General features: G+C 45.9%; 1 protein-coding gene across 3 annotated transcripts in view; it reads left to right on the plus strand.

Annotated features, from left to right (window-relative positions):
* The window catches only part of AUTS2 (activator of transcription and developmental regulator AUTS2), a 1175598-nt gene that overhangs the window by 677548 nt on the left and 482901 nt on the right, over positions 1-15149 (plus strand). The gene's annotated exons all lie outside the window — the stretch shown is intronic.

Here is a 15149-nt window from a genome sequence, read left to right on the forward strand (position 1 = left end):
CAGCCATGAGCCTCCACTTCTTTTGTGTTTTCATGTAATCCACCAGCTCACCCAGTAGCTGTTCCCTGACCACCTGCTTTCTGGGAGGTACTGTCAGGCCTCTGCTTCTACCTGAAATGGAAGCTGTAGAATTTCATTCTCTGAGCCTCCTCTTACCAATATTCCTGGAGGTGTGTCCTGACAAAGAGAAATAATTGGACAATGGGGATAGAAGGAAGCTTTAGTTCTGTGATGGCGAACCTTTTTATAAAAACCACCCACTTTTGCAGTGCTGGTCAACCTAGTCCCTCCCGCCCACTAGTGGGTGTTCCAGCTGTCAAGGTAGGCGGTAGTGGAGCAACCAAATGGCACCGTGATTGGCCCACCATGAAAGCTGGAACGCCCACTAGTGGGCGGGAGGGACCAGGTTGACCAGCACTGCAAAAGTGGGCAGTTTTTATAAAAAGGTTTGCCATCACGGCTTAGTTTATAGAATTTTAAGTCTTCTGAGACTACTGTTCTTTTTGATTCAGAAAATGGCAGTTCAGAAAGGTTAAGTGTGTTGGCCAAAGTCAGAGCTAGCTGGCATGTTGAAAATGAGGTGATGGTGGACTTCCTTTCCAGGGTACTGGGAGAACCCGTTCCCAGTTTTTGTCTTCATGAAGGAAGCTAGAGATACAGCCTTTAACCTGTGAGGGTTAGAGGTGAGCCAGTGGCAACTGGATGTCAGCTTGTAACACGTGTATCACAGGGAAAAGCAGGCAGATACCCTCTTCGCTAATAAGTGGGGGACCTGCAAGTAGGAAAGCTGACTTGATTGAATTAAAAAGGGCTGTATTTTTTTGTGGGCTGTCACACTTCACACTAAGCTCATAAAAGTTTGTCACTGATGAGGAAAATGACATTATATCAAGCCTTGCTCAATAGAACAAAGACTAAACTAAGTCAGAATTGCAGTGAGTTGAGGAACCCAGCAGTTTACGACAGACCTTCCATCTAACTAATTACGGTGCAGCCCAGCGGAACAGGTTGGTCCCAGAGGTCTCCCAAAGCATGTCTGAGAGGTGAGCAGGCACGGATTTTAAAACTCCCTTGTTTATGTTTTGTGTAAAGGAAAAAAGTAATTGTCCAAGTCCATAAAACACATTACCAGTTATTCTTAAATAAAAAGATTTTGCGCAGATAGTGTTAGATCAGAGGACACACACCAGTTGGGATTTTCCTGTTCCCCATTTCAGAGATCAGGGAAGACATGCCTTGGAGAGGAAATGGGTCTTAAATCAGGAAATGGTACGAAGAGGGGTGTCAGGAAAACTCACCTCGCGTCAGTAATGAGAGGAGTTGCTTTCCTGTGCTCAGATTGCTTGGGGTGTCCTCCTTCTATTCCTTTCTACGTTCGTTTTGGTTTCGTGGCTCCTGCTTGCCTGCTCATACTTTGCGTGATCCGGGTCCCCGGACCACTGTCAGCATAGCTGCAGTGAGGCACTGGATACTTCCCTCCTCTCGTTGTCAGTGTGATTTCCTTTAACCTTCCCTTGTCCCCCTGTTCTCTCCCCTCATTTCCCCATTCAGGCATCGGCTCCTTTGACAATTGTTAACCTGCCCTTCTGGGATTGTTTGGCATTAAGCTGTGACTGTCGCGTTTCTTCTCATAAATTAGATTTTTAAAAGAATGCTGTCTTCCAAGAAGCGAAGTCATTACATAGTGCGCATATCTTCAGTGTACTGCTATAAAGATTTCCTTAACCAAACATAATAGGCAGTTAAAATAAATTTGAAATAACTGTGTCACCTCTAGGATTTAAAAGTGTTAAGCTAAAGATAGGTGGTCTAATTTTGCTCCTGTTCCATTTTTGCATGTGGTAAGATATTTGCGCTATAAAATCACAGATCTATCTTATGTCCGTAGCTGATATATTTATATGGCTAAATGTACATTTGTCCAGTGGAACATTATAAAAATCATTTTCTTTTACAGTTGGAGATTAGTTTTACAACAGTGGAACATTCCATAATCTATGTCAGTCAGCACTCTTATTTGCCATAAAGAACAGAAACGAACTTGACGCGACCTTTTGTAATTCCTGTGTTTGAACTGAACAGAGGAGTATTATATAAGCAAACTGGAGAATTGTATAGTGATGCAAATATATTTGTATTTACTATTATAGTTATTTTAACCCCCTGGCTTTCAAGAAGGCATTTGAAGCAATTGGAGAAAAACCTAATAAAATAGGAAGAAGAGTGAGTACTAGACAGGAGGAGAGAAAAAACAACTTCGGAAATGATGCAGGTGTCTGTTGTTGCTGAGATTGTTTATAAAATGGACTCTGAAGTTCCTGATAGCCATGACAAAGAAAGAATGTGATCATTCTTGTTTTCAGATAAGCTGGGCAGCTCAGTTGGTTAGATCATTGTTTTTCAACCGCCAGTCCAGCAGAAATTCCGTGCCAGTCTGTGGAAGAGTTAACCACCCTGATGTTGTGTGAAGATTATAGACCCAGTGATCTTAGTTGAATTTGCTTATGCTTAGGGTGATTTCTACCTTAGTAGTCCCCAAAATAATTCTCCTATTTTTACCAGTCCCCAAGTGTAAAAAGATTGAAAAGAACTGGGTTAGAGAATCATCCCAATATGCCACGTTTGAGGATTCCATCCCTGGTCAAGGGCACATACAGAAATCAGCCAGTGAATGCCTGGATAAGTGGAACAACAAATAGATCTCCCCCCCCCCCCCATCTCTTTCTAAAATCAATCAATACATTAAGAACTTTAAAAAAGAGAATCCACCAATGAATGCTTAAGTGGAACAACAAATGGATATTTCTCTCTCTCAAGTCAATAAGTAAAAAAATAAAAAGATAACCAGTGTTTTTATTTTGGTGTTGATGGTGGGGGTAGGGGAAGCAATATATTTTTGCCTCGTTCAAAACTTTAAAAAAATATATATCAGATGGGTTTTAGGGCTCCATTGGAGAATATAATTGGCAGTGTCCTTAGTTACAGAGCCCTAAAACATTCAGACATGGAATTCATGTTACTTTTTTTAGTTCTGACCTTTGATGAAAGATCAAGGCATTACATGAAGCTTAAGTAAGCAAAGGCATTCCTCAGGTGATATAGTTCATTCTATCCCAGTAACTAAGAATAGATGAGAAAGCTTGGAAAGTAAGATAAACTGGTAAGGCATTCTGGTATACGCATTGAAGAGCCTGGTGAACTTTTGGTCCGGAATGAAGGCTGTCACGCTCTCCCAGGTCAAGCAGGAGAAACAAACCACCAGGCACACTTGGGGCTGCTTCAGGGTGTTGCCATTATTGGTGGGGTCAGGTTTTTTCATCACAGTCAGGACTTAGTACTGATTGTTTGTTCCTCTTCTTCTTTTCCTTTTATCAATTTAAATCGTTTATGTTTTTGTTCATTTCTCTTGCCTCATATAGTTGACTTTTTTTTGTCCATTTGGTAGTTTTTGAGGACCCGATAGCTAATCTTGACGACTTTAACAAATATGTATTGTTTCTCTTCCAGCAGGCATTGTGCCTTTGTGGAGTCTTCAGTCAAGTACTCTGGTCCTTACATCTCTTTTTCACGTCCCGAGACATACAATGGTCATATGACCTGACCAGCCTTAGTGACACACTTTAGTTAATCGCCTGCTACACACCCCCAGACAGAATGTTGATGTGAAGGTAGGGCCCTTGCCACTCACCAGCACTCAGCTGTGGGGCTCCAGACCTTCGGGTTTCTTAGGATCATGTAAAAGCAGGTGCACGTGTCAGGAGTCAGAAATGATGAAAATGTCTCCGGGTGCACGCCATCAGCCCCAGTTCCCTAAATGGTTGCCAACTCACCAGGCAAGACTCTTTTTTCCCCCTTTTTAACTTATGCATTGCATAGAGAGGAACGGGGTGCAAGTGTGAACTTCCCAGTGAAGGATGACATGCGTGCTTGGGGACGGAGACTGGGCTGGAATTTGTGAGAGAAGCAGTAGCAAGTGTGACACTAAAGAAACACATGGGTATCTTCCAGTCACTTGCCTTTTTCTTTAGCCATGGTTGTGAGATAGTGACCTTCTAGTTAGAGAAGGAAATATAAAATGTTACTTAAAAAAAAAAAAAAAAAAAAAAAACAAGAAGCCCTGGCCAGTTGGCTCAGTGGTAGAGCATTGGCCTGGTGTGCAGAGGTCCCGGGTTCGATTTCCGGCCAGGGCACACAGGAGAAGCGCCCATTTGCTTCTCCACCCCTCCCCCTCTCCTTCCTCTCTGTCTCTCTCTTTCCCTCCCACAGTGAGGCTCCATTGGAGCAAGGATGGCCCGGGCACTGGGGATGGCTCCTTGGCCTCTGCCCCAGGCGCTGGAGTGGCTCTGGTCACAAAAGAGCGAGGCCCCGGAGGGGCAGAGCATTGCCCCCTGGTGGGCAGAGCGTCGCCCCCTGGTGGGCGTGCCGGGTGGAACCCGGTCGGGCGCATGCGGGAGTCTGTCTGACTCTCTCTCCCCGTTTCCAGCTTCAGAAAAATACAAAAAACAAACAAACAAACAACAAAAACAAAACAAGAAAAAAACTAGTGAATAGCTGATTACTTAGTGCTCTGTCTACATCAAAACGGAGCTCCTCTGAGTGAGCAACCCACACAGATCCTCGTCCACCCCTTGTGCAGCTTTCCATTAACAATATAAATACATCCTGGCCATAAAGCACTGCTGCAGGCACAGTCTCTTCATTCTGCAGATGCCATTGTGTGTTATTCTCTCTCTACTTTGTCTGCTTAACAGGCACCTTCTTATCCTTCAAGATGCAACACCCACTCCTCAAAGCCCTGTCAAGAGCTCTCTCTCTCTGAGCAGGTAGATGGTCTCTTCCCTGTTCTTACCCAACCTTTTGCACGTACCTCCTTACGGCGCAGATCCGTCGTTAGCTGTCCACAGCAGTGTCCCCGCCTGGGCTCTGGGAAGCCGTGTCTGCGTGTCTCCGTGGGACCTCACAGGGCCTCCGTACACATGAATGATGGCGGCATGTATACTGCGGAGTGTGGAGGCCAGGAGAGGTTAAGTCACTTCTCAAGTTAGGATGTTGCAGAAGTCGTAGCTAAGAGTAAACCTTGGGTGTCCTAACTCCCATGCTTTATCAGTTTAACTGGTTTATCAGTTAGCTGGGAAGCTCTGGGTTATCTAAATACAAGCTGTCCACCATCTTATTCATATTACTCTACCCACCAAAGATGTCTCTGGGTAAAGACAATAGATGTAATATGATTCTTTGTTAGAATGAGGATATATCAGGTCCAACATTATGCCTGAACTCTTTAGCCACATGAGATTACAATTTGGTATCAAAGGGGTATGGACAAATATGTGAATGTTGGAGCGATTTCTTGTGCCCTGAGTGTCTCTTCTTCCTGTTCCTACTTGGTGAATTCCCTTTGAACGCGTGTGTCCCCATTCCTTTTACTTCCCTCTCGCCGTCAGAGCTGCCTCCGCCCTCAGAACCCTGTCCTGGTGAATATCTGCTGCCTTATACACCAAGGTTTAAAAACACTGCTGCTGCCTGGGTGGCCTTTGGCCTCTCTTTGGAGAATTTGCCTTTGAGTGGCCAGTGGACCAAAGCTCTGGGTGGTGGATTGTGAGATGGTAGATGAAGAGTGTAAAGGAAGACATCTGAGGGCTCGTAGGCACCCCTAAAAGGACCTGCTGGGGATCATTCCAGCCCATGATGAACAAACCCTCATTATTTGTTAGGCAGTTTCCACACACTGTAGTAGGATATATGTGTGAGACACAATGTAGTGTTTATGTGAGAATAATATAGATTATTTGAACCTAGGCGCCAGAACGACCAGAAAATGGGTTTTACGGGGTTATGTAATTGCCTTTTCTTTGTGTTTGCATAGAAGGCATTACGTAGCTGGAAGATGATGGCAATTATAATTTATTATGCTGTAATTGTTACCTAAATGTTTTTGAATAAGCAAAAATCACATCTGTTTAGGAATAAGTTGCACAGCAAGAGAATTCCCTTAGAAATGAATGCTGTGTTCTCATATTTTGTAACTGTACACATAAAACAACGTATTTATTTCCCCACTGAGTCCATTACATTCCCAAGTCAAACTGCATCCTCTCTTCCCTTCCCGTATTAAACCCTTTGATTTAATGGAGGTTTTAACTACTGGTTCTTTAGGGAATTTTCAGTAGGCTTTGCACAGATTAGGTTATTGGAAAGTATAGTTATTTGCTTGTAAAGTGGCAGTTCTGTGTCAAAATTGATTTTCTCTGGAGCTGCAACAGTAAAAAAAAAAAGATAAGCTTCTGCTTTGCATCCAAAATGCCCTGATGTTTCTACCATGGTAGTATTCCTTTGCTTCTTGCTCAGCACCGTTCGGCTGCAGGCTGCCTTGGACAGGTGGGTACGAGCCCACGTGGCCCAGAGGACTTTGATATCTAGTGGTGTTGATAGACGAGGCCCCTCTTCCTTTCTGGTCGCCAGTGGTCTGTGACCGCCGGGATTCTGGGCACGGCGAACACAGTGTCTCCTCCTTTCTCCATTCAGTAGGAAATGCATGAGCCCGGAATGGTTTTGTTTGTTCCAAAGAACTGTAGCAGTTGAAATAATTACTTTGCCACGGCCAGGCTAACAGGATTTATCTTCCATTATAGATCTTGACGACATATGCAAGAATAGTTGACTCTTCTAAATTTACTAGGCTACTCACTCAGAAGTGATTTCACTGTGTAAAGGAGAATAGTCGTAGCTGGTGGCGGCATAAGCTGAAAAAGCTTTGAGAGTCAGAAAGATGAAGGGTGAACTGTATTCTTTATTTTTTCTGCTCCCTGCTCGTAAAATAGAATTGGAATCTATGTGACTAGCAGGCGGCCCTATTTTATTTTTTATGCTCCAATTGCAAGTGAGGAGTCCTTTAAGGAGGGCTGTCTTCCCTGACCTGGTGCTTCCATAGAGCATATATCCATCTATCTAGTGGCCTCCAGGGGTTCAGTACCTTATACTCTGGTCAGAGTGGGTGACCAAGGTGGGGTTACCTGTCTCCTCCACCCAAGAGCCTGTGGAGGCCTCATCTTTGAGTGTCATTTGGGAGACATTGGTTTTCCTATGTTGTTCTAGAATAATGACTCCTACTCCTTCCTTTTCTTTTTTAACCTCAGTTCTATCTCTGGCCAGATGCTCTTCATAGATTTTCCTTTTTGGTTGTGTTTTGGGTATGCAGCCCCAGTCTGCAATCTGAATACTGTTCTGTGCTGCATACTTCATGCAATAAAGTCTTAGTCTTCTGGCTTTAATCATCAAATCATTTGTCTCCAACTCAGCTGGTCCTATGTCAGGGTCTGGCTTTCACGACCCACTCATAGGTACTGACCCTGGTTCAATCATCCCTGTGAAATCTGAGTTTTTCTTAAGGAACTAGTATTAGGAGTTGATGGATTGGTTGAGGTGCATGGCTTTAGGTCTGGAAGGATCAAAAAAGAAAATAAACCAGGCTTTTTTGTATATATTTGAAGTCTCATTCTGTGGCCTGGTCATTCATAATACTATAAATTCAAAGAGTTGAATCAAGAAGTCTAGAATTTTAGTTCACCTTTGTTTATATGATTTCATTGTATTTTGGAAATTCCATCCTTCTGCTTATCCTATAGCCATCAGTCCACATGATAGATAATATACATTATTGATAACCTCAATGTTCTAAATCCTGGAGGCAGGGTGGAGAGAACAGGACACATATCTGTCCTTTGCAAACGAACAACACTGATGCCCCAGGATATGAAGCTCTTTGCTGAGCTACACAGCTGGTCTGTGGCACAGTGAAGACTAGATCCCAGTTTTAGAGGAGTTGTTTGCCACTCTACTTATGGTCAGCTTCCTTTAGGGCTCCTGTCCTCAAAATTCTTACAGTAGTAGATTTAGACTCACCAGTCATTTGGACTTTGGAAGTATCATGTGGTCAAAGAATTGAAGAAAGTGTATGGAAACAAATTTTCTTTTAAGTTTACTGTAGCAGATGACGTGTTTGTTGCTTTGCCAAGTGTTCAAAAATCACTTGAGTTTGTTATACTAAATGTGCTGTGTAGTTTATTATAGTATCTGTTTTAAATTTTTTGAAAATACACATGAAGTACAATGCAGAAAATTAAAGTAGCAATCATTCTATTCTTTTAATGTTTCCTTTGAGTAAATGTAATGAGTAACGGTGTTGTCAGCATATTCTATTTATAGGGTTGTGCCCTGCCTTCCTTGCTTTAACATCATATAATCAGCATCTTCCCCCATCACGAGCCATTTTCCAACCCGTGATAATTAATGACATGTTATTTGAAAGTGTAAAGTTTAACTGTTGTACATGCATTTCACTACTTTTTTCTACATTTAGGTATTTTTCTAAAATTTTTTTCACCCTTAACACCTTATCAACCATGCTGAGATGAATTTCCTTGTAATAAACCCCTGTACAGATCTATTCTTACTGCCTGAGGGTACATTTCTGTGAGTGTGATTGCTGCCTCACAGGAAACGGACGGATTGAGTCTGTGGATATGTATTGCCCTGGACGTACTGGGAACCCTCCCTGTGTCTCCCAGAACCCAGAGCCTGGAGTCCTTGACCAGACCGCCGGAGTACGGACTATTTTAAGCTAAGGAGAGGGTAGTCTTTGGCCAAACGTAGCCACAGAACTGCTTTCCGCCAGAGAAGTTTCCCGGTACAGCCAAGCTTTCTGTGGAGGCGGGTTTCGGACAAAAGATGAATTTTCTTTGCAGAAGAAACAGGATGTTCAGAGGCAGGACTTGATTAAAACAGTATAGAATCTTAGAGCTCATCTCTTCCAGTGGTAATCAAAGACTTAACTGATGAAATAGTTATTTCAAACCAGATCTTGTCAAGTGTATCGATACTGCAGATTGGTCACGGAGCCGTTATTTCAGTTACCGGATTTCCCCGTGTATAAGATTCTCCCATGTATAAGACGCGCCTTCATTCTGGGGCCTGAAAATTGAAAAAATGTGTACGATATAAAGTTATTGAACTCAAGTTTTATTCATCGTAAAAAGTTCATATAGCTCCTCCTCACTGTCAAAATTCCCATCCATTAGCTTGTCCTCATCTGTGTCTGATGACAAATCACTATCTTCAACAATGAGCGCAAAAACAAGCGTGAAAAAGTGGGAAATGCAAGGAAAAGAAATCTACAACCACTGTATAAGACGCACCCAGTTTTTAGACCCCAAATTTTTCGAAAAAGGGTGTGTCTTATACATGGGGAAATACAGTAAAGGAAAGGAGGGTGGGAATGCTCAGAGGTGGGTGGCAGCCCTGGCTTGCCTACCCTTCCATGCACCTGTGAAGCCCAGGGCTCTTTCAAAAGCAGTTTCAAAACTAGTTATTCCAGTTTGAAGTGTGAGGACACTGAACCACAGAGACAGATGGCGGCCTCCCCAAGGTCAGAACTGGTTTCAGAAGCAGGGCTAGTGCTTTGGCCCTGCCCCAGAGTGCCTACCCCGGAGCCCCTGCCTGGAGCCCCTGCCCCGGAGCCCGTGCCTGGAGCCCCTGCCCCAGAGCCCGTGCCTGGAGCCCCTGCCCCGAGCCCCTGCCTGGAGCCCCTGCCTCGGAGCCCCTGCCTCGGAGCCCCTGTCCCGGAGCCCCTGCCCCGGAGCCCGTGCCTGGAGCCCCTGCCCCGGAGCCCCTGCCCCGGAGCCCCTGCCCCGGAGCGCCTGCCCCAGAGCCCGTGCCCCGGAGCGCCTGCCCGGAGCCCCTGCCCCGGAGCGCCTTCCCCGGAGCCCCTGCCCCGAGCCCCTGCCCCGGAGCCCCTGCCCCGGAGCCCCTGCCCCGAGCCCCTGCCCCGGAGCGCCTGCCCCGGAGCCCCTGCCCCGAGCCCCTGCCCCGGAGCGCCTGCCCCGGAGCCCCTGCCCCGGAGCGCCTGCCCCGGAGCCCCTGCCCGGAGCCCCTGCCCCGGAGCGCCTGCCCCAGAGCCCCTGCCCCAGAGCCCCTGCCCCGGAGCGCCTGCCCCAGAGCCCCTGCCCCGGAGCCCCTGTCCCAGAGCGCCTGCCCCGGAGCATGCACTGTCAGATGTCCCCATGCAGGGTTGAAGGGGCTGTTTTCACTCTGGTGGGTTATGTATTGTTGCAAGGTCCCAAGAGATTAATGTATGTATTAACTGTTATCAGATGTGCCCCTGATCCATATTAACCGTGTCTGACTGAGACACTCAAGGATCTATTAAATTATATCCAGGTTCCTATTAAATTACTACACCGGCAGTAATACCTGGACTCACCTCCTGCTTAACCCAAATTAACACATACTCTTAGCACTCTCAAGTCTTAAGTAAGGCAGGCTTCTGAGATGAACAAGTGACTGGGAAGACAGGAGAGAAGAAAATGAAATGCTAGGGCGACCTCCTCACACCACTCGTGGCTCCCCAATTAGCCCAAGCCTGCCAGCTCTACACTGCGGTTCTTCCAGTAATAGGATTCACCCTCCCGCCCGGTGCCAGCCCACCCGGGCGCACACACCGACGCAGCAGCTCTGCTAATCAGATTGGCAGCAAATAGAATTAAACCATTAAGGCAATTAAGCAGTTCTTAGATAACATTTGATCAGTTCAATGAAAATGCAAATTCATGCTTCTTTTAGAGAAATAAGTTGATGAAAAGTCATTTTGCATTCCGTGATCTTCATTAACTTTTTTCCAAATAAGGATCGCCATATTTTAGGCTGAGAGCGGCACAGATGGAATGAAGTTCTTTGTTTTTTCTTTTTCTTTCTCTCTTTTTCTGTACTCTGGTCATTCTCTTACTAACACACCATGTTAATCTGCCTCCAGACACCTCTGGCACATTTAGATAATCTTACCTACAGCCTCCTCTTTGCGCCTCAGAGCAAACTCTGTTCCTTTTCCCTGTCACGTGATGACATGGGCCTGGAGTTCAGACCTTGTCCGTACAGCCTGCTGGGAAGACTGTGGCAGGAGGCTCATTGGCTGCACAGGCTGCCCTGGACTACCTCTCCTGCCCCTCCGTTCCCCACACAGAAGGTCTCACAGCTCACGGGGAAGACAGCCTTGCTCCCGGGTAGGCACTGGAAAGTAAGCGTGCGGCCAGTGCGTTCCCCCTGGGTGTGTATCAGACATCGGTCTGGGCACCTGCTCTCTGCGGCCGCAGGCTGACCCTCAGGGAGCGCGTGCTAGGCCGTGGGGCCTTGCTCCTGCCACCCGGCCCTGGTGCTGCTGCTGCTCTAACTCAGGCTCAAAAAATCCAGGGCACAGGGGAGTTCTGAAAACATGTACAGGTGGTGGTTTTATTTCAGATCTACTAAATCAGTATCTGTCTCCAAAGTTTGGCTTAAGGATTTTAAAATTTTTGGTTTGTTTCTTAATGTCCCTTTTTGATGTAGTGATCAGCCAGTCTTTATGAAACTTAAGTCTCGGTGCCATGTTGGTTTTTCCCCACTGAACTAGAGACCAGAGCACATAGTCTGACGTATGATTTGTCAATGATACAGAAATCACTCGGGTCCCCGGTGTGCTGTGATTGACTTGCTTATAGAGAGACCTAAGCACCTTTTACGGCAGGTTGTTTTATAAACACACACATCCACAAAGACATTAGTGTTCTGTGTTGTGCATCTGTGTAGATGTTTTGTGTATTTAAATGTCATTAGAGAGAGGTCAAACAAAAGAGGCAGCTGTCTAGTCACATAGAGGCCAGAACAGTCTATGCAGTCACCTCCACCTTTTCCGTGAATAAAACTACAGGCATGCCTCAGAAATGCTGCAAGTTCTGTTCCAGACCACTGCAAGGAAGCAACCGTCACAGTACAGCAAGCAGTAGCCTTTCTGTTGGCGGACGGTCTTGCCTTCAGTACGTAAAAACATGCCACGTCTGTGAAGTGCAACAAAGCACTTCAGGTGCTTTGGTTTAGCCGGAAAGGCTATGCCAGCAGAACATGTGACTTGGGGTGCCCGCCTGCAGACTGAACTTGAGTGAAGAAAGCGTGAATGCTTCCCACGGATGTCACCAGAGCTTTTCCCACACAAGCCGCCTTGGGTATCACTAATTCATGCATCAATGCGTGTTAGTAGGAGGACACACCTCTTTGAGCAGTCTTTGGACCAGTTGCTCTTGTGAAGCCAGCAAGCTGGCGGTACCTGCAGTGTCCCAGGGAAGAATGATATTTTGGAAGCGATTGAGCTCAGCGTTTCTGGAAATACTTCTCACCTACTGGTTACACATCGGCTATTGTGTTAACCACACCTGTCGGTTGCCGTACACATAAGCTTACGGATCCTCAACTTAGACTTTCAACGAGCAGGCTTTAGGGAGGTAGACCCGTAATATCCTCAGCAATTCTGTAGAACCTCATCAATTTGCTGAGCAAATCAGTGAGATTGTAAGGATATTAATAAAGATTGTGAGGGGAGGCTTAATCGTCTAGTGTTTAACTGGCTATAAAAGCAGCAGCTTCTCAAGTTCTTAAGATTCTGATGGTAGGTCTTCTTCCTTCCTTCAGTGTGTTCTCTAAGATCTTTTGGTTGTTGGAATTACCTTTTGGACTTTAGGAAAATTCTGTATGTGTGTGTACATGTGTGTGTTTAAATTCTGTGTATGAGCAGCTAGGCCCTAATTGAAACTGAGGTTTCCCATAAAATAGTCCAAATTACATTTTATTTGTGTGCATATATTCATACCATATGCATTGAAGCATGAAGGGGGAGGCAGTCAGCAAGTGTATTGCTTTTCTGTTCATAATAAATTCCTGATAAATGTTTGCTTAGATGAGGGAATCAAACACAGAGTGGGCAAACTTAGGTTTAGAGTTATGAGTACATGAAGCACAGAGTTTATTCTTGTATTATTATTTATTATTGCATTATTTTTTCACACGAGAAACTATAAACGTAGTTTTGCCCCACCCTATATGTTATAGGCTATTGTTGGTCATTAGTACATAAATATTTTTTAATATTGATTGATTTGAGAGATGAGGGGGGAAATCATTCATTTCTTATTCCACTTATTTATGTATTCATTGGTTACTTCCCATATGTACCCTGACTGGGGATCGAACCCACAATTTTGGTGTTTCAGGATGAGGCTCTAACCAAATGAGCTAACTGGCCAGGGCCTTTTTTGTTTTTTGTTGTTGTTTGGTTGGTTTTTATAAGTAGGCTTAAATTTTCAGAGTCAGTACCTCTTTCATTGAATTTTTACACTCTTAGAGGCATAAAGTATTTCAGTATGTGTTGGGTTTTTGTTTGTTTTTTTTAGTGAGAGGAGGGGAGGCAGGGAGAGACTCCTGCATGGGCCCCAACCAGGATCCACCCTGTAAGCCCACTAGGGGCGATGCTTTGCCCATCTGGGGCCCTTGCTCTGTTGCAACCAGAGCTGTGTTTTTAGCGCCTGAGGCAGAGGCCAAGGAGCCATATTCAGCGCCAGGGGCCAATTCACTCCAACTGAGCCATGGCTGCAGGAGGGGAGGAGAAGAGAGAGAGAGACAGAAGTGAGAGGGGAGGGGTAGAGAAGCAGATGGATTCTTTTATGTGCCCTGACTGGAGATCAAACCCACAACTGTGGTGTTTCAGGACGAGGCTCTAACAAACTGAGCTAACTGGCCAGGGCCTTTTTGTTGCTGTTGTTGTTGTTGTTTTGTTTTTATATGTAGACATAAAATTTCAGAGTCAGTGCCTCTTTCATTTAATTTTTAAACTTCTTGGAGGCATAAAATATTTCAGTATGTATAGATCATTCTTACTGAGTCTTTGTGGTTCAGGAGTTTTTGTCTTAAAATATAAAAAGACTCTCTTAAATAATAGTCTTTCTTGAACCCATAAAGCTGGGCCTTTGAGAGCCTGAGGCACTGAGGTTCCGAGCAGAGGGCTGTGTTGCTCTCCTCTGCCGCCTCCTTCACCAGCCGGCCGTGATCCTACAATGATAACCTCGAAGTCAGTCAATGCAGGTAATAGCAAGGCTTACATTTAAAAAAAAAAATTATAATGGATGATGATATTGGAATAGAAACATACATTTCTTTAATTCTGCTATACCAAATCCGAAAAGGAGAGATGAACAGACACTCCCAATACTTATTTATAGAGCTCCAGTGTTTGTGCCATGCCCTGGAAACCACAGGCATCGATTAAATTTGTAGAACCCACAATAAGTCACAGTTACACTAAATTGGATTGAATACTGTAACTTGTTTTAGTCCTTGAAAAACATCATTATCTTCAAACGGATATACCTGCTACTGCCTGTCTTCTTGAGTTAATTTAATGCATCCTTTTCCTGTCGCCTTCCTCCCCTAAAACGACTCTTGAATTCCCGTCCTCTAGCATACATCCTCCTGGCCATCCATTCCCCACTGTCTAGTGTTTCCAGTAATAAAAACCACCTGGTTTGTCAGTGTATCTGTTACTCTAAAGGTGGCTCAGAACAGCAGAGTCTTACCAGGGAGGTGGTACTGAGCAGCTGGCCCGGCTCATCCTTCCTTGTCTGCTGCCCCTCACCCCCTGCTCCCCTGAGCTCCTCCTGAGGTACCCGGAGGAGGCAGTGGATGTGGGAGTGAAGGAGCGAGTGCCCACCTGCTCCCCTGAGGTGCCCGGAGGAGGCAGTGGACATGGGAGTGAAGGAGCCTGTGCCCACCTGCCCACCTGCTCCCCTGAGGTGCCCGGAGGAGGCAGTGGACGTGGGAGTGAAGGACCCTGTGCCCACCTGCTCCCCTGAGGTGTCCGGAGGAGGCAGTGGACATGGGAGTGAAGGAGCGAGTGCCCACCTGCTCCCCTGAGGTGCCCGGAGGAGAGAGTGGACGTGGGAGTGAAGGAGCGTGTGCCCACCTGCCCCCCTGAGGTGCCCGGAGGAGGCAGTGGACGTGGGAGTGAAGGAGCCTGTGCCCACCTGCTCCCCTGAGGTGTCCGGAGGAGGCAGTGGACATGGGAGTGAAGGAGCGTGTGCCCACCTGCCCCCCTGAGGTGTCCGGAGGAGGCAGTGGACATGGGAGTGAAGGAGCGTGTGCCCACCTGCGCATACACGCGTCTCACGGGCCGTCTCTTTCCTGAAGATGTGTCCTTTGGCCACCATTTTCCTCCCATCTGGTACATCCTTTCTCTTTAAACACCAGCACCTGTGGCCCAGGCCTTGAGGAGTGGTTACCTTTGAGCTCCCCGGGAC

This window comes from Saccopteryx leptura, chromosome 4, assembly GCF_036850995.1.
Source record: "Saccopteryx leptura isolate mSacLep1 chromosome 4, mSacLep1_pri_phased_curated, whole genome shotgun sequence".
NCBI lineage: Eukaryota > Metazoa > Chordata > Mammalia > Chiroptera > Emballonuridae > Saccopteryx > Saccopteryx leptura.